The sequence below is a fragment of the Bombus flavifrons genome, chromosome 4 (assembly GCF_040668555.2).
Source record: "Bombus flavifrons isolate JBK064 chromosome 4, iyBomFlav1_principal, whole genome shotgun sequence".
Taxonomy (NCBI): Eukaryota; Metazoa; Arthropoda; class Insecta; order Hymenoptera; family Apidae; genus Bombus; species Bombus flavifrons.
The window spans coordinates 10,269,611-10,289,332 of NC_138445.1; the positions used below are offsets into that span (position 1 = coordinate 10,269,611).

Here is a 19,722-nt window from a genome sequence, read left to right on the forward strand (position 1 = left end):
TTCAGGTGCCTCCGTTCGGCTCCCAGAGGAAATTTTAAAAATCCCAATCGGCCGCGAAGAAATCGTACGAGAAACTATTCGTCTTGGTAGCTGTATATCTCCGGTCGAAACGCGTATCGCGAATCATTACGTATCTCTGCGTATTCCGAAAGGAGAGAGGCAGACATCGTTTCTCGGTGCGCGAGTGTTCAAGGATGAAAATAAAATCTACCGTTCGTTTATTATCACGATAGATCACATGGCTACCGTAAGAAACGCGAGTCGATTCAGTTTTATCCATCTCACCGGTCGACGGTCTCGTTAAGTTCGTTTATCGTCGGATCATATTCTTGAAAGGTTTCTCAAGCACACTCCGCCGAGGAATTTTCATTTTCGGTACTGGTTTTGGTTATGACAGCACTTAGAGAATAGTTTCAGTTTTATCGCTTATCAGCGATTCGCCGTCGAAGTGGTTTTGTGACCAGTGATAAAATAGCCGGCGTTCCGCCACTTTGTGCTTGGTACAAAAGCGGTTCCCTAGTTTGTCTAATTGCGGTTTCATACCTTCGTTAAAACGAATATTAAATGGGAATTAAATAACTTTCGACCGGCGAAAGTTAAAATATGGCTGTCACCAGCGTTGGATTTATTTTACAGAGATGAAAAATCGAACAGAGAAAGCTTGTATTCTCTACATGGTAATGAAATTTATTTAAAAAATAAACCTGTTTATAGATAAGTTGGAAACTATTAAACGTGAAATATTTATATGAGTTAGAACTAACTCAACTTTTCCTACCTGAAGGTTAACAACCGTTATCAGAAATTATAACGCTATTATTGAGTCTAAAGCAAAAATGTCGTATTATCAATAGCGGCAAAAACAATTTCCAAGCGTGGAAGATTGAAAGAAAAAGACTTGTATACCGATAAGAATACAACGGATGGAAGTAATCACAGAATAGTGACGATCGTACCCGTAAGATTCATCTGCATATGTTCTTGTTCCGTTTATTTCGATGAGCGACGTTCTCGTAAAGACATCAAAGCTATATCCTCGACGGTGAAATAAAGACTACGAAAGTCCATAAAAGTCGAGCACAGGCCGGGAATGGAGCAGGCGGCGATCGATGCGCGTGCACAGGGCTGTCGCGATCGCATATACTTACCCAGATATTTTCAATAACGTTTACAACACGATCGCACGTGAAGCACGTGTAATGGGTCGTTTAACGATCTCCAGAGCGTTCGTTGGTTTTAAACGGATGCTTTTTTCGTTGGAATTCACTTTTGGATAGGATCTGCTGTTTCCAAGCTGTAGACGGACATCTGAAACATTTAATTTGGAATATGTTGCAGTTGTAAAGAAACATTCCTTTCTTCGTTGCTTAAAGTACTAGGTAAAATAGATTTTTATGTTGAAATATTAGGGCTTGAAAGAAGTTCGTGTAACATTAAGAATGGTATTCGTCTCGTTATACCCGGCGATATTTCAAGCGTCGAATTTTGTCCTATTCATCGGGCTAACTAAGCTGCAGACACGAGACTATTAATTTCTCGAGAAGAAAGATTCCTGGGAATTTTAATTAACTCGAATATTTTTTTTTCTCTTGCCGTTCTTATGGCTTCATTCTCCTACGATATTTCACACGCTTGATTCACCCGGTAACATTCGCGGAGCCCGCGAAACTAGCTGTTCCTTGCGATCGTTGTTAACAATTCAGACCAACTAGCCCATTTCTCGCTGTACCAGAAACACAGAGAGCGACGGTATTTCAGTGAGAAGTGCGGAAAACTAACGACTATGGAGTTGAAAATGCACGAAAAGATGCAACGGTGCGTATGCATAGATGCTATTCGTGTAAACCATCCCGTGAAACCGGTCGTAAAGCGGCGGAACGCAAACATCCGGTTCGCGAATAGCGCCCTCGTAAACCTTAAAAGACACGGACGACGTTCACGTCGACCCGAAACGAACGTCGATAAGCACGATCGTAAAAAAATCATTTTCTTTCGTGAAAAGTTGCCGAGGATCCTTCTACTTTCGAGATTTTTACGCGGTTCGTTAGACGTTCAACGACGGCTTGATTTTTCCAGGCAAACCCGAGACAAGCGAAAAACGTGGATGAAACGGATGAATAATGGAGAACGAGGGGCGGCCAATGGCGCGCGAATCGATGTGTCGCGGATAAACATACATATAAAATTGACCGTAATAAACGTAGAAACGTTTTATCAGGTTTCGCGGCGCGGCGAATTGAATTGTAAACCGAAACGAATCCGTGCGCGCTCTGATCCTTTTCTCTCGCTCTCTCCCTCGTTCTACCCTTCTTTGTTGTTCGTTGTGTGTTTGTCGATTCCTGGGACGTCGCTGCGCTTCGGAAAGCGAATATTGCACCGAAATAAACTGAAACAAATAAATTTTCGCCGTTTATGTAAATAACTGGAGAAGCCGCCGGTCAGCTGCGAATTACGAGGACAATCATAAATTCGTTGACACGTCCGTGTACGAGTATTGACCTCACTGACGAAGTTACAACGTGTTACGTTATCGAGGATTATTTTATAATAGAAAAGAATGGCGTGAAATTGTGTTTAGAACGATTCGTCATCACTTCGTTATTGTGTCTGATCGATCATCTGCAGTACAGTAAAACGTTATGCAATTTGTACTACTTACACGCTGATCTTTCATTCCTACGGTTTAATGTTTTCCAGCACCAAATATTTTCAGTCATCTCGGGAAAATTTTTGGCGTGTTATATCCACAACAAAAATTGTGTATATGATATTTATATGTTGCTTAATCTCGGAAATCTAACCAGGAGAGATTCGCAATCGAGAAATTCAAAAAATTATTGAACTATAAGGATATGTAGAGCATATGTAGGGTTGTATTAGGTTGTCCGAAAAGTTTCTTTCGTTTTATGAGGAAATAATAGACGCGCAACGTTTTTTTGTTTTATATTATTTTGTCGAATTACGTACGATCCATTTTGTGCTGTTGAGATAAACACCGCGACATTTCACAGACTTGGTTTCACGTTTACATGAAGGTACACTGTTGTAAAAAAACACGTTTGCGAAAGAAAGACGCTTTCCGGACAACCCAATATTACGTAATCATTTTTCTTGCCCAAATTCGCTCCAAGAGGGTAAAATTGTCGCCGAAAAATTCGACTATTTTTCGATTTTGTGTTATAGCTCGCAAGTTATAACAGACAGAAAAGAAGTTCTCAGACGAAAGTTGTTTCTGTTAACGAGAGCTATTGTTTGGTAAAAGATTTGTGTGGACAAAAAAATGAATAATTCTCTGAAGAATTCGTTTTTCGACGAAAAATCTCAATCAGTGGTTTGAATAATTATGAAACAGCATAAAAAAGCAAATACTTTCTAGAAGTACAAATACAAGCTTTTCTGAATTGTGGCTGTGTTGTTGAATTGTGTCCCTAGACAATCGAAGAACTTCTCGATCTCACTGTACATATCATATGATATGCTGCACACGCAATAGGAAATACCCATGATGCACGCACACGTATGCACCATCTGACGCGAATGTGTTATGCGAAACGAGGAAAAACACGCGTACTTATGAATAAAACATATTATGAATTCTGTTTTCGCTACGACCGAGTAATAAATGATTCTACTCGTTGTTATTGTTGATAGTATTGGAGGTGTGTGATCGACTAGTGAAGACTCATCAATGGAGAAATATTAGGTAAAAAAATGTTAGGTTCTTTGTAGTACACTATAGGTATATATAGACTAACAATAAGTATATCTTGACTCTGTAACGATCGCATAAAAATCGTTCGCATAGATTTTGCAATTATTAATTCTTTTACTTATGGTTACATTCAAAATTGTGGATAATGATAATAATGAGATACCTACTAATGACAGAGAAATGGACTTACGTGATAAAATAAAAGATATGCTTATTAAATTGCATGGAAACGCTTCCTTCTGCATGAGAAGTTGCGAGTTATAACACAAAATCGAAAAAAATACGCGTCATTAGGGGCCAACTTTGCCCTTATAGAGTAAATTTGGACAGTAAAAAAAATTGCGTAACACGCACCTATATATGCTCTACATATTCCTGAAATTTCAAAATTTTTTTACTTTCCGGGTTGAGAATTTTTTTTCAGTAAGTAAAAGTTTCTGGCTATTGTTAACGCACACGGTTCAGCTTTGGTTATATTATTAGCTTGAAATTGTACGCGTCCTAAATTTCAACTATTCTTTTGATATCGCTGGAAGAATTGTAAGCAGTGGTGTAAGTAGCCATATTAAAAAGAAAGAATAAGCAAACGAAGAACCAAGGCACAACAAATTTTTTATTATAAAATACACATTTCTGACGCTTGTAATAAATGCACCAGCGCATAACGTACACGCTGTACGGAACCTGCTAAAAGCAGAAACTCGTAACATAGATGGGAAACTTGAACAACAATTTCTCATACCATCTCTTGCGTAAACTTTCGTCTCGCGTTAAGCACAAGCCGGATGAATAAATCCGCGACACCGGATCCCGGTAAGAAGAGAATCGCCAATTAACAAGCGAACGTTGTTACGGAAATGGTTTTGCGTCCCGATTACGCGTGTCACGTTGCTTCGAATTACTGGACGATATTAGCAGGCTGACACGTATGCCGAGCATGTGGCCTACTATAAACATAATCGCGCGTGCAGATACTTGAGTGCATGCCGCGCGTCTGGCACTCGAAATGGACGATTCAATTGCCCCGTAAACGTGTAAGTGAGTCGTACAACGATATGTTAACTGTAAGGTTTGGCGCACATGAGCTTCGCAGCATTGTTACAATTTCAAACCGGTGACGTTATGCGATTGAAGAAATTCAGATGAACAATACGATGTTGTTGTTTAGCACAGTCGATGCTAATTTGTAAGATTCTCGCTTTAACAACAAGTCAGTTAACAATAATGAAAACGGTGAAAGGTTCGCAAATCTAATCCGAGTGACACAACGACCGAGTTCTCTCGTGACGTTTCGCGGCGTGATGCTCGTAAAACGTCGCGGAATGCAAACGTTCGATTGAAAGAAAGGCGCGTTGATCGTAAAATTCGTGGGGAAACAAGTCACGAATGTCGCGAGGAATCGTTGGTGCAGCCATGAAAGAGGATAAACTTTTGCCAACAAAACAAGGAGAATCCGATGGAACAGTGCTTTCGTTGCTGGACTATCGGTGAAATGTTAATGGGCGAACGGGCGCGGCACGCGAAACAAATCAAATTTTATAACGGAGACGATATTTCGCAGCAGTCACGGTAGATTAAACGCACGAGGGTCGAATAAGCTGCGCGCGATCGGGCGCCCGTGAAATTGAGCTATGCCGCGATAAAATTCGACGCGAGTTTGGCCACGATTAAAATCGATTGATGTTTGATCGATGACACGTTCAGAGCCAGGGCCGACTTGTGTCAGCCGGTACTAGTTATGAAATAGCGACTGTGTTTTATCGGAAAAATTCTCGTCATACTCTGTTAGGATCGGGTAATCGAATGCTAGAGACGTATCGTCGAGAGAGAAAAAGAGAAAGCTTGTTTTAAGGCGTGCCACCAACAAACGTGTTCACCGATCATTTTATGACCATTCCGCTATTTTGTCGCCCTCGATTATTGCTTGTAACAAACTCACGAACAGTGTTGCAAACCTAGAAAAATATTTGATGTACCTATTGTACCGTGTTCAAAGAGCTTTGCAGTAAACGCCAACTGCATAGACGAGCTATAACACTTAAAACGTATAGTTTGTGAAATTTCATAAAAAGGTCCAATCTGTATAGAAATTTATTTCATCCACTAACTACTATCGCAAGTAACTGTATACTTTTGCATTTTTAAATTTTCCATAATTAAACGACAGTTAAAAAACGAACTGTTCGTAAACACTAAGACGTATAGACAAAAAGTTTCGACACAGCCGTGAATCCGGTGTAGTCGTAAAAAGCAGCGAAGAGAAGGATTAGTTCTCTTCATGGTCGTAAGGTTTCCCTGGAACTGTAGTCCCTTTTCATCCAGTAGAAGCAGGAACGCCGGCGCGATTATTGTAGTATTTTCCAAACATGACCCGTTGGAGTCCCATAAAGTCGGCTTTCGTCTCACACATGGAAGGCTTTACCAAAACAAAGCCGTCTCTTCAGTCGAATTCCACGTTTTAAATACTCTCCTTGCGAGGCCCATCCCTCGTAGACGAAACTTTTCGAAGCCAACTGTTTCACGTTTCGTTCTGTTCCTCTTTTGGGATAGCAACCTCCGGCGCGGCAGCCGGTTGAACATCGACGACAAATATTCAGGTTCTCGTATACTCGTGTAACTGTCGCGATTTACATAGCGACGGGCTTGTCGAGGCACACGAATCGCGCGAAACCCTCGTAAATCTCCAGCCTGGCCGCGAGGAATCGTCGAAAAGACATAACGATTATAAACGCGCGCATTGCACGAGGCTGTCCCCGCGCTCGAAGGGACCACGAGCACCCAAGGGATGCATCAGTCATGACTGAACGCACGGCTATTAATAAAAGTGGTTAATTGCACGGCCAGAACAACGTCGTTCTCATCCAGACTCGCGTAGAAATCACGCGATTTAACGTTAGGCGTGGTCCCTCTTATAATATGGATTTTCATTTTCTCGGCCGTTGGGATTTTAAGTCTACGTACATACGAGAATCACACGAAATTTTCTTCCATCGCGAACAGGACATTTGTACGCTGCTTCTTTGATTCTTAAATGGTTCACGTGAACCGAAGTCAATCAATTTTAACGATAAGCGTAGCTTCTTTTTTATCAAATAAAAGTTTTCTTCGCCACTTGGTGACGGTTTTCCCCAAAGTTCACGTGGACCAAGATCAAACGATTTTAACTATGAACATCATTCCCATTGTAAATAAAATAACGTAGCTTCCAGGTTTACGCGAACTGGGGTCACGCAATTTAATAATAGGTGAAGTTTTAATGTATTGCGAATCGTATGTTTCTGTAAAAATTAATAATTTTTGACGTATACCTCAATTTCTGCAAATGTTTCATTATTTATGAACGGAAGCGTACATTTTATCATAAATGTTACATTGTAATCTCTTTGGTACAAGTTTCATCGTCATCGTTAATTCTAGTGTTAATGGTGGATGCGCGTAGTTTGAAAACTTACTCCATTTGGTTTCTAAGTCCACATAGACCAAAGCGATACGATAGTTACGATAGGCGTAGCTGCCGTTTATCGCGAATGTAAGCTCCCTCTTGATTCGTTAAGCGAACCAGCTTGATCCGGATGCTTGTACGCGCGTATCCCGCGCGGACACTTTTTGTCCGCGCCAGTAATTTATCGTTGGGAAAGTATATTAACTGGCGACTCTCCAACTAGTGACATAGTAGAGGATTTGTTGGATTTGATACGAGCTGGTCGCGGTTTAGTCGTGCGAATAGTTTGCGAGGGTGGACCGACTGCGGAGAAGCAGAAGGATGCCCTTGAGGTCGTTGTTTTAGATAGGGTTGAACTCCAGGGCGATATATATCGTTTTTCTGCCGGTTGTCTCTTCATCATAACGCGTAAGTGCAAATTCATGCGGTTTTTATACAGAGCGATACAAATTTACCGCAACTTTAAGTTTCAATAATTGCATATAAGAAATTGGAATTAATTCGTGGAATCGATATTTAATTTCCTCCTTTATGATGTGTTTAGCTATTTAAATGAACGTTAGCTGTTCGTTGTTTCAACATTACGTCGATATATAACACAAATCGTTTTTATTCAATAAATTCTTGCTCTAAATAGATTCATTTAACAACTGAATTTACTGAACAGTTCTGTAACTCTCTGTATAATTCTCTTCTATAAATCTCAGGTCAAAACTATAATTCCTATGTGTTTCGAGATCGTACGACAAGAGGTTAATTTCAATTAATTAAAATTCTACTGCAAATGCTGGAAAAAGACCAATCGCTTCAAATTACAAAACTGTATCCACCAAATTAATACCGTATGGCGAGAAATCACACCGCTGCTCACCACCGCTATGATTTCGAGACCGTACCCTGTGTATTCTCCGGGGTGAAATATTTCTCGCCTTATCTTCGTTCATTTCCATCCGTATGAGAGGTGTGGGGTCCCAAAAAGGCGGAGCTGTCCGTGTTTCCACACGTGTCGGTCGGAACGAGCTATACTCCGGAACATGTGGCTCATCGTTCGCTTAAGCCGACACTTCTGTGCCCATGCATTGGCCAGTAGCGTATTAGAACCATAGCACGTGGCCTCGTAAACCGCTTCTTTTCGATTTTCCGTTGGGATCAACGATGCCTCGTTGCTTTGTTCTCGTTTACACGTTTACAGAATTATTCAGAGACTTGCTAACACTTTCTATGAATATATCATTCGTGAAAAAGTCCAAAAATATATATAAAAATTACAAGATATTCAGTATTTAAACAGTCGATTATCCGTTACATTTAATGAGCCTCGATATTTAATGGGATCATTTTTAACATTTATAGCAATATGCTTAAGATATCTGTTCATGCTAATTTTTTACTAAATATATATTTGCAGTGAATATCTTGTAGGTTTTCAAACCAGTCTAAGATTTGATTAATATAATCATGACAATCGTGTCTCATAATTGTTGTAATAAAGTTTCAAAATATTTTATATAACACGCACGGTATATACAATTATTGCATGGCTAGTGTTAGAATAGTTTCATGATCCACTATACATGTAGAACATGGCTGGGTCGTAGCTTGTCGTCCAATTGGAACAGCTGTTGTCGTTACCTTTGTTCCTCGCCTTTCTCGTCTCCGCCCCTTTCGTTCGATGAAATTAGGGAAATAAAATTTGCAGCTCGACACCATGGCTGCAGGGTTTCCTGCAGCAAAGTGGCTCGGCGATTTAACGGTGGCGTTCTTCTCTTGTCTCCTGGCGGAAGCAACGCGTTAACTGTTCAATTTTCACCCTCGTCGATCGACTTTGTGCACCGCTCCAAGTTTTTTAATTAATTAGACCATGGAGAGACAACGAGCGAGAAAGTGGCAGCCGGTCGCTCCTCGAAGAAGGAGGCGGCAGAGAGCTTAACGAACGTCTGGTAATATCTGGAAAAGCGAAGGAAGCCAAACAAAATTAACTTTTCACAAGGCGTTCGATGCTGGTGCACGTGGGCTGCACGCGATCACAGCCAAGGCTTAAGTAGCTCCGTGTACTTGTTCGTCATTCCTCTCCCAGGCTGCACCTGCGAAAACATCAAAGACATTGGGAAAGGGTTTTGTAGAGAACCTTATTGTCCCTTCCGTTTGATAATCGATCTACGAGAGTCTTCCTCCCGCACTGTCTTTCATTGCCAATTATCCGTCTACGGGCAAACTTTTTCTTGCTCCTCCTCGCCCTTAACCGATGTAAGATAATCAAAATTTTTGACACTTAAGCAAACTATGTAATAATAATGTTATTTACTATATAGTATTATTATATAACTTTTATCATATAATAGTATCGTTTGTCCTATGGGTACAGAAAATATTCAATCACTTATACGTTTATTCGTATGGACCATTCAGAAACCACATTGAACAATTTCAAAATTGAACAGTAGAGTAGAGTTGATTATATTATTGTCATTTTTTAAACTTCTCTTGCAACTTACTATGATATTTATGATTTACACAAGTATCAGGTCTGTAAGTATGAAACCGGAATTTGTAATGAATTTTGAATGTAGTTATCACTAAACTGCGTCATTCATGCCAAAAGTCTTTGTTGACATCTCACAAACATTTTCGACTCAGAACAATACAAGTTTCATACAACAGCATAGTTTGTAATAGCGTTGAACATGTCAAATTTTGTGCCTGGAAACTACGATTTGTGGACAGCATTGATTTTCTGTTACCATTTGAAGAAAACTGCTGCAGAATCGCATCGAATGCTTGTCGAAGCTTACGATGAGCATGCTCTTGGTAAATCACAGTGCTTTGAGTGGTTTAAAAAATTCAGAAGTGGCAATTTTGACGCGAGGAACGAGAACGTGGAAGACCACCGAAAAAGACCACCGAGCTGTTAAAACCTGGCGAAACCGTTAATACTGAGCGCTACCGACAACAAATGATCGATTTGAATCGAGCTTTGCGTGAAAAACGACCAGAATATCAAAAAAGGCAACACAAAGTAATTTTGCTTCGTGATGATGCACCATCGCATACAGCAAAACCGGTCAAGGAAACGATCGAAGCGTTCAGTTGGGAAATACTTTCGCACGCGGCTTACTCACCAGACTTGGCTCCGTCCGATTACTATTTATTTGCATCGATGGGACACGCACTTTTTGACCAGCACTTCACTTCTTACGAAAATGTACGAAAATGGCTCGATGACTGGTTTGCCTCAAAAGAGCGACAGTTTTTTTTGGTGTGGCATCCACCAATTTCCAGACAGGTGGGAAAAATGTATAGCTAGCGATGGGCAATACTTCGAATAAAATATTCTTAATCATTTTCATACAATAAACGTGTATTTTCTATACAAAAATTCCGGTTTCATATTTACATCCCTGGTAGATAATCATCTGCTTTTGAGAGTCGAATTTATGTAGATAATAAAATTGAGAAATTAAAAAAAAGTGGAATTGATCAGTTTGATTTTGAGAAGCATATATAATGCTTTGTCTTAATTCATTGGAAACCGGTAACGCATTCTATGCGTCATGCAGTATCTGTACCATCTATCCGGTGACGCACTGTGTGCGTCATATGAAAAGATTGTCACGCTTAGTCAATACTAGAAGAACAGAAGACATTGCGTGAAATTAAAGGAACGCTATTAATTCCAGTATAGAGAAGAAATAAATAATCGAAAATCAGAACCACGGGGGCTGCACGATCGAACTAACGTGATTAATGAAATTTCACAAATAGCAAGTTACTAGTCACCGGCATTAATAAATACCCTGACGGTTGGTTCCGGAGAAGTCGCGTGTCCTATCGGGCAGATAAACGAACGTGGCTTTAAATACTGGCGGAAATCAGGTTCGACCGTTATTAAATTTCCGAATGCGCAGACTAGTGCAATATCCCGGACGGCGAAAGGGTGCGGCGGAAGGTTGAACGCGCTCGCGCTAAAACGGCCAGGTGGGTAATATTGCCAACTTGTTCATATAGTTACGAACACGCGGCGCTGTTAATCACATCGAATTACAACACATGCAGGCAGTGCATTTTGAGATATGCGAATCTAGTTAGCCGACCGCTGGTGTTAATGCACGTTGCGCTGCAAGAAGGAAAATGGGATAAATGGGCGGCCGCGAATCGAATAATGCATAAACGATCGCCGCTCCCAGAAGATATTGCCCCGGCCGCCGCTGTTTACATGGAAAACGTAACTGGAAATCGGTGCTGAATCTCGATGCTGTTTGCCGTTACGGAGACCAGACATTGGCTGGCTGTCTTTATGGCAACGTTATATCATCATTGTTGCTAGTCATGATTTGATAGGATCCACCATCACGGATCGTAAGAGAATTCGAAATTCCTATCGTTACTTTATCCTTGGGTTAGGTAGAGTCAACCATTGGTTATTTGAAAGTTTTGCTTACTATCGTCACAAGCGTAGATTTTCGATGGGAAGTTTTTCTTCAAACTTTTCTACGAATATCTGAGATATTCGCGTTCTAATTTTCTGATGAAATTAAGAATTAATACTCTGGTTGACGTCATCAGTAACGTAAATCCTCGGCGAAAGAAGAATACGATAATCTTCAAGGTACGTAGAACGGTATATCGTTGATAATGCTGCCTGATATTTTCCCAAATGTTCCCATGAACATCTGCAGTGGCAGCAACACACAGTTCTCAACGTCGAAATACGCGGTGCATCACAAAGAACGAAAGGGTAGTAGGATTGAGATACGGATTTCCAACAATCGGCACAGTCGTGTAGCGATTCGATCTCCGACGAGGTTCACGGTAAATCCATTATATAAATAAGCGATGAAAAAAGCAGAGTCGTATAGAAAGCTGGCCCCGTGTTCCTTTGGCCCGTTTCTTCGGACCGAGGCAAAGGACTTGGGTTGGAACGCGGAGCTGTCTACCGCAAATACACTGCTCCTCTCCCCTCAATGGCTGGCCGGGCATAACTCTATTAAACTTTGAAATATCCTCAAGGTATCGAGCTTACAATGGTAGCGAAGGAACGCGTCTCCTGTGTCAGCGGAACCGCCACCCCCGGACCACCCCTTTTCCTCTTTCCCTTTCAAAACAAACTGTCACATACTTTCTGTATGGCAGAAGCTTTAAAAACAGCAATGAACTATGTTGCCGCTAGGGCAGAATCGGCCGAATGGGGAAGGCAAGGGCTTGGCGCGAAAGGGGATGAAAATAAAGGGCGAAGGAAGAAAGAATAGAGTGGGAGGGGTGGTCGCGGGAGGACAGGCCGCCGCATCGCGATGATAGAGAACCAAAGTGTAGTCGTAGTGTACGTGGGTACACGAATGAATGTACACGTGCGTACATTCAGACGAGACGGTCGTTCGTGAAAGCACGGGGCTCGACTACCCCCTTTTCGCGTGTCACCCCTTGCCAGTGCAGGGGTTGCGCGATTTTATCTCCGGCATTCTTCTAGCCAGAGGGTCTCTGGATCCGCGGGCGGCTTGTCGTCGGATGTACGCACACGAGGATACGTGCGTGCATCCGACGACAAAGATTCAACACGCGACACGACATAGAATAAATGGGACGAGCAATAGTGTGCGCACACTTTGGACCGGTATCGTCCCACGGCTGTCTTTCAACCCAACCAAGGAAATCTCGAGACGCAGAGCAACCCCTTCTTCTCTTTCCTTTCTCTCCGTGTGTTGGCGATTTAAGCCTTATTCCTGAACGTTTGTCTCCCTCTTTTAAGTAACCCCCACCCCTTTACAGTCGATTCTTCTCCGTTTTAGTTGACGTATAGGTACCTTTTCAATTCTCCGCGGGCGACATCCGTCTTGCTGCGTACAAATATAGACCAAGCGGATCAACGATTAGATCTCTCATCTGATTAGTCTCGGAGACTGCGTTAAGGGCTCCAGGGATGCATGCACGCTCCGTTTCCCCACGAATCCTGACCCAGTCCTTCTATCCCGGAGGTGAGTCGAGATAGTTGGCCAGGTAAAGGACAGAGCTCATTGTCAACGATCATGGGACATGGTACGACGATCGTGCGACAGAGAGTTTAAAGGATCAAGGGTTGAAGCCTGCGGCTCTCTCTGAACGGGCCTCAAGGGAATCTCTTCGAGACGGAGCCTCACAGATGTTAATGCGATTTGCCGTAATCTTCTTCGATTCTCCAGACGACTGTGTTCATTTTTTTCACCTCGATTTTGTTCGCCTTCGGAGAAGATGACTTCTAGGGTGGATCTTAAGAAGGATGCTACGCATCGGTCGTATTAGAGTCGCCGGTAATAAGCCTTTGGTTCTCACGAGTCATATTCGTATAGAATACGAGGTGATTCATTTTTACCGGGAGAAATACCAGAAAAATTGTTTTCTTGAATATCTTTCCTGAATATATTTCTTTCATTCTGTAAAGAACAATTTACTATTATTATAAAGAAAATTTCCACCGTAGCCGGCTTGATTTTCACGAAACGAACAAACAAGAGGTGTTCGCTTTTACGAGAGAAGATTTACTACGAGGAAGGCAGGCTTGTTCTTCCGGGCGAAAAGAAACCGTTTTGGGTTGCACGCTACAATTGCAACCGCGGTGCAATTGGAACGGCGTACAAAGCGGTACGAGGAGAACAGGAAGGAAACGGTGGCGAGGAAAAATTGTTGGCAACTTTTGATTTCGCGACATGGTCGAATAGGGGTGATGCGGATTTTTTCTTCTCTTTTTCACCGAGCCGCCGAGTAAATTCAAATTCTGCGCGATGAAAAACCGTAACCGCGGACAAAGGTACCATTTACTCGCGACTGCGGTTTTCAACCATTCGGCAGAAACGCGTTTTACCGCCTTGTGCGCCGTCCTCGCGACTCTCGTCCAACTCTTTCTATCCAAAAGACAGAAAAAGCCCAGAACAGATCCTGAGAATTTGGCCATTCGTTCACCGAACCAGCTCCAACCTTGTTCTATTCAATTAGAACTCGTGTCACTTCCCTTTGGATAGTTCAGCCCTCTCCAATTATCCCTTAACTTGGCTGTAACTACATAGTTTGACGATCGTCACAGAGCAAAATCTGTCCAGAATATTAGTTTTCATATTCCCCTTGATGACAGGTATCAGAGTCGATGGAACAGTTGATTTCACTCTCCACTCTAAATTTACACGCAGATCGCGTTGCTAATAGGCAATCATGGAGAGTGGGCATCCCTCGAGCAGGGGTGTATAAAATTTCAGCGCGAGACCGAAAGACAAATCAGCGTAGAAGCTGCGTATACAGCGGCACGTATCATCGGAGCTTGTAACCGGGAGCTGGCTAGAGGAGACTGAATAATGCATGAAGAGCGTTTCATTTTTCTATACCGCCGACCGATACAAAGTTTCTCGTCCCGAAGGACCCAAAACAAGCTGCAATCTCCGGCAGTCGATGCTTTGTAATCCCGCTGATTTATGGCGTCAGATTTCGACCAGAAAAACAACAAAAAGGATACTACGTATGCACAGGTAGACACAGGTATACAGTGCGAAGACGACGAGAAAGAAATGGCAGAGGCGTAAAAGGAAGTCAAAAAAAAGGAAAAAGAGGAAAGAAAGAGATAGAGAGAGAGAGAGAGAGAGAGAGAGAGAGAAAAGAAAGAAATGGAATAGGAGCAAGGTTGAACGGAACGAAAGGGGAAAGAATAAGACGGAAAAGTATGTCTGTTCGATGCTCGAGCACGATAAGCCACGAATCCTTTCCGAGGAGAGAAGGTCCTGCTGCGAGATTATCGGCTGAACCTCTATAGGGAATTCTCGATGACCTTGCGATTAGTATCGAAACTCGTGAATGGAAGAGATTTCAGCCACCACCTACCGCGCCGAAAGGAGTCTAGAATCGGAGAGCTAGCGAAGAGAAACACGTCGCTCCGAACTCGCCGTTTTCAGCCTCGGGACAGGTAAATCCTCTTTCCAGCAACATCGAAACGAATTATCGTAGTCCTGCTGTTGTAATAATACGGTTACAGATAAATGCTTTTAAGTTAAGCGCATTTGAAATTACGTGACTCCTCCACTCGCTGGAAAATATGCGACCGGCGATGCGTGCACGCGTTCTTTCACTGCCTGCTTTTTTCTTTTCGCAAAACAAGGATAAGGAGATCAGTAATACAACCTGAGCCATGTTTGAAACGTTCTGTGGTTACACGGCCAGTTGATTTTTAATGGAGTAAATAGAGGAGGAAAGACGTTTAAACTTCAACCTCTGATTTTTCTCTTGTCGCTACATTCGGATTACAAGCATGGAATTGCTATATATTCGACGAAACGCAGAAATTTGGAAACTTACTATGGAAACACAATCTTAGGACACAGCTGTCTTGGAAAACTTTCATCAAATATTCGTGGAATTAGAAGAAATTATCATTGACACGTCGCAATAGTATGAACTTCGAATTATTTAGTAATAACATCAGAGTAATTAGCCGATCGATCGTGCACTTCCGTTCACCGAGCATGTTTCTTCGATTCTTCGAGCATGAAACGTTTCAAGCTCTTATATGCGATAATGAATCCGCGTACGAGTATCAGTTTCTCGTACAAACCAATAATTTCAACAATCTCGCTCGACCGATAAAACGATCGATATCGTCCGAACCAAAGAGAAGGATGCGCAAAGTGGCGAAACATTGATGAAAAAAGACACGATGAACCCGGAGAATGATGCTAATTGAGCGTTTAATAAAGACGATTTAGTTCCTTTTAATCCGGCCATGATAAACGTCACTTCGAAAAGAGTAAAGTAAGAGCGACGGTAATAAACGGATTAGAGAGTACTACGTATAATTGCGGTGGATAAACGGCGGCAATTAAGCGAATGCCGGGGAGGGCCATTAAGAACATATTATTAAAGAAGTGGTAAACGGGAGTGCATCCCGGTGACGCAATTAAGCGGCATTTACGTACGCCTCGTTGCTAAATATTTGCAAAGAAATAATTACAGTTGCGTCCGGTGGAAGACGAAGGAGATCGAATTAAGGGCGGATGGGGGGAGGGAGGAGAAAGCACGAGATGAAAAACAATTTCGCGGATGAATCTCCCAGTTTCTTTTCCCTTTCTCCTCTCTCTTTCGTTCCATTCTTTACTTTCGTTGCTCGCCGTTCGGTTCGTTCACCGCGTGCCGCTCTCACTTGTTCGTTTTCTCTCCCGTTTCGGGCTCGGCTCGTCGGAATGAAGAGGTTATAAGGCAAGCGGCGCGGAACGATACGTCATTCGTTATAGCTTTTTTCGATGGTCGATCTGTACTTTTTATCTCCGGCCACGTAATAAATTTGGCAACAAATTGCGAGAACACAGCTTGCCTCTCGGTCGCGCGAGCGAAGGCAACTTTCGGCCGTGACGAGGGAACGAAGCCAAAGGACGTAGAGGAAGAGGGAGGCGAAAGCGTCGAGATGAGCCACGAGGCGATCCGTTGCCACGGTTTAACCGGCACGTAAGATCCAGGCATTCTGCTCTTGCCGCGATTAATGGCCGAACCGGCGCAGATGACGGCATTAATGGCAGAGTAAGTGTTCTAAACTGACTTGATTTTTGCTCGGAGACCCGTGTACGCAACAAGCACACGCTGATTCTTTAACCGGGCACGTAGCCGCTCGAACAAGATCGAACGGCTTCTTACCTTCGCCCTTCTCCCTATCTCTTCACTCCCGTTTTTATCCTGTCGACCATTTTTTAGCGGCGCCGTTAGAGACGCGCGTAGACGCGTGTTTAAGACGCGAACCAACTCTCGCTGGTTCGATTATCCGTGGTAACGAGCGGCCGGGACCAACTCCGGGCAAAGAGGTTTTCAGATAATCGATCAACGAAATGGAGTGAACAGGAACGTTAATTAGTACGAGGGATGATATTTATTGCACGAGGGGAAGGTTGTCAAGTTTTTCGTATTCTATAGTCTTTTCCTTTCCCATCGACTTAAAACTGTTTCAGCACACGATTTTTAGGCTCTTTCGAAGTGTATGTCGCAGGAAGATAGGGGTTAGGTAGTGGCATAAGTGCTATTCAGCAGTATGTCTCGGCAATCTCTTGCACACCTAGAAGGAACTTGATGTCGTTCGAACAATTTCAAATTCAATGAGTATCTTTTCTTGCAGATGGTGAGTGTCGTTAGTACGTGTCACGCGCATGAAAGATTCCAAACGAGCTCGAAAATAGCGAGTAGATCACGTGATTCCCGTTGAATTTGCAACAATCCTAAAATCATTAGTCTTTTTCCCAGTGGTAATTCGTTAAATTTATTAAGCCCTATTAGCACTGCCATCTCGTTTCACGATAAGCCACGTAACTTCGTTCCGGTGTAAGTCGATCGTAACGAAGTGCACACGCTAAAAAGCTGCTCATAAAACGGCCGAAACAATAAGAAATCTCACGGCGCGAGCATTGTTCTTCCTGGAATCCCTTTCTGGCGTAATTAGCAACGTGACTTCGCCCCTCACGACCTCGTTAGCCATTGTTCCTTTTCATATCAGGGATGATTAATGTCGACTAATCATAACGATCGATCTTGACGCTTCGGAGAGTACATTTAATTCTCTTAGACGAGAAACTCCGCTAAGACTCGCGTTGCACCTTACTCTTTTTCAACTTCCGCCTGTTTCTTGTCCTGTCTTCTTTCCCCCCTCCTTTAGATCCGCTCGTCAGTAATCGCGTGTCATCGCCAACTGTATCATGAAGCTTCTTTGTGATTTACCACATAGTATCATATATATCATTTTTTCATATTATTTCTTTAACATTTATCTTCGTTGTTGATTTGAGTATCTGTTAACTGCTAGAATCCAAAAAATATCAGTTTGTAGATTTAACAGGCATATCTGAATAATTTGTTAAGCGATGGATTTCGGGCTGTACCATTCGGACGATTTAATACCATCATCGGTGAGTTGGTTTGCGTACGAACGATTAATTGACTCGTAAATCAACGGGATACGACAGCCGGGAAGTATCGTATGATTAAGATTTTTAAAATACCGGCTCCACGATACTAAGCCGATTAAGAGACAAGATCATTGTGCGATGCGGTGGATATCGGCTTTCATACGAACATCGTTTTCTAATTGGATCTAATGGGATATTTGTAAAGCGTAATAGGTATCGATAAGAAACAATCGAGCTTCTAGATTGCTTTTGGTCACAATGAATGTTATTAATCAAAGACTACGAATTTTCATACATTTACACGATGAATCGCGTTGAGAGGAAAACTTAATAAACGCAGAACCTACAGTTTCGTTTTAATGAAGTTGAATATCAGGCAGAGTGGCGACAATGACGGAGTTTAATCGTAAACTGAGCGCAGTAAGTGTTCGCCAGGAGTTTCATTTAATGCCGTTGTGACACAGGGCGGCATTGGGTGGCGATGGTGGAACAAGACGAGAGAAAAAAGTAAATAAAAGATGAGAGCGAGTACGAATTACCTTGAATCGCGCTCCGTTGCGCATCGTCGTGTAATTGCATTTACGTAATTCGATTCTAAATCCTGGCAGATTCGCCGGCGTAATTAATTCTCCGCCAACTAAATAGAACATCGGCATCGATCGTCACGGCCACCGATCGTTATTACCGATCCCGGCATGTTACGCGCATACCGTGTTATTTATTGCCAATTAGGATTCTATCGTTCCGTTCCTTTAGCCAGGTTCGAATGATCTGTCGCGTCGGAGATGTCTGATTGCCACGTAATTGTGCGATCGAGTCGACTTGGAGGTTCGAGTGAATCGACATACAGTATCGTTGGAGGCGAGGATAAAATCTAAGGAAAAAGAATTTCTTTAATAAATTGCAACTCTGAGATTATTTAAGAGATTAAGTAACGGTCGTAAATTTTTTCTTTTAAGAATTTTTTATTTTTAGGTATCCAGTGAATATGTGTAACGTGAGCGCGTAAAGTTCTCAGAAATCAAATTGGCTAATGTTACTATTTATCTGTTTCTATATGAACGCGTGAAACGTGATAAATTTCCAAAGAAACGAATTATTTGCAACCTTAAGTTCATTTATAACAAGAAGACGACAAAGATAATCGCAGATTCCAAGGAAATTCTTCAAAAATTTGAACATTTAGCACAGTCTTCTTTATCTTAAATTACAAAGCTTGTCGACAAAGAGTTCCTATTACATGATACACTAAGTCCTTACGTATATACACTGTATATTTTGGAAATATATAATCCAATTAAAACGCATCCGATTTTCTGCAATGTCGATTTTCTACAATTTTCTCGAATGACCAATTGCCTGAAGCTGACCTTTAAACTACAAACTGTCTCTTGACCGAGTACCTGTTATGGACAGCGTCACTCTGTGGTCTGTCAGTGGTCACTAGTGTTCACTTTCTCCTAAATCATTCCTAGTCACTACTTGACCACTGCCGCACACCGCGCACATCTCTGAAAGTATCATTGCAATTCTAACTATTGTATCTTGTTATATTCTACAGTTTGGAATTTATTTGCTAATTTAAATAAAACTTCCAATCATCTTCTCTATATAACGTGAGTGTAGATTATACAGCAAGTTGTTTGAATATTCTAAATTCACTCGATAAAATCGGT

The 19,722-nt window shown here is 42.0% G+C and overlaps 1 protein-coding gene across 7 annotated transcripts in view; it reads left to right on the plus strand.

Moving 5' to 3' along the window:
• LOC138179234 (uncharacterized) overlaps positions 1-19,722 on the plus strand; it is a 210,903-nt gene that overhangs the window by 40,452 nt on the left and 150,729 nt on the right. The window contains exon 1 of one of the 7 annotated variants that reach the window (XR_011172972.1): positions 3,653-3,703. The exons of the other annotated variants lie outside the window; for them this stretch is intronic. The gene's annotated coding sequence lies outside the window, so the exon portion shown is untranslated. Of the gene's footprint in view, positions 1-3,652; positions 3,704-19,722 lie in introns of those variants that run through there. 7 annotated transcript variants of the gene reach the window in all.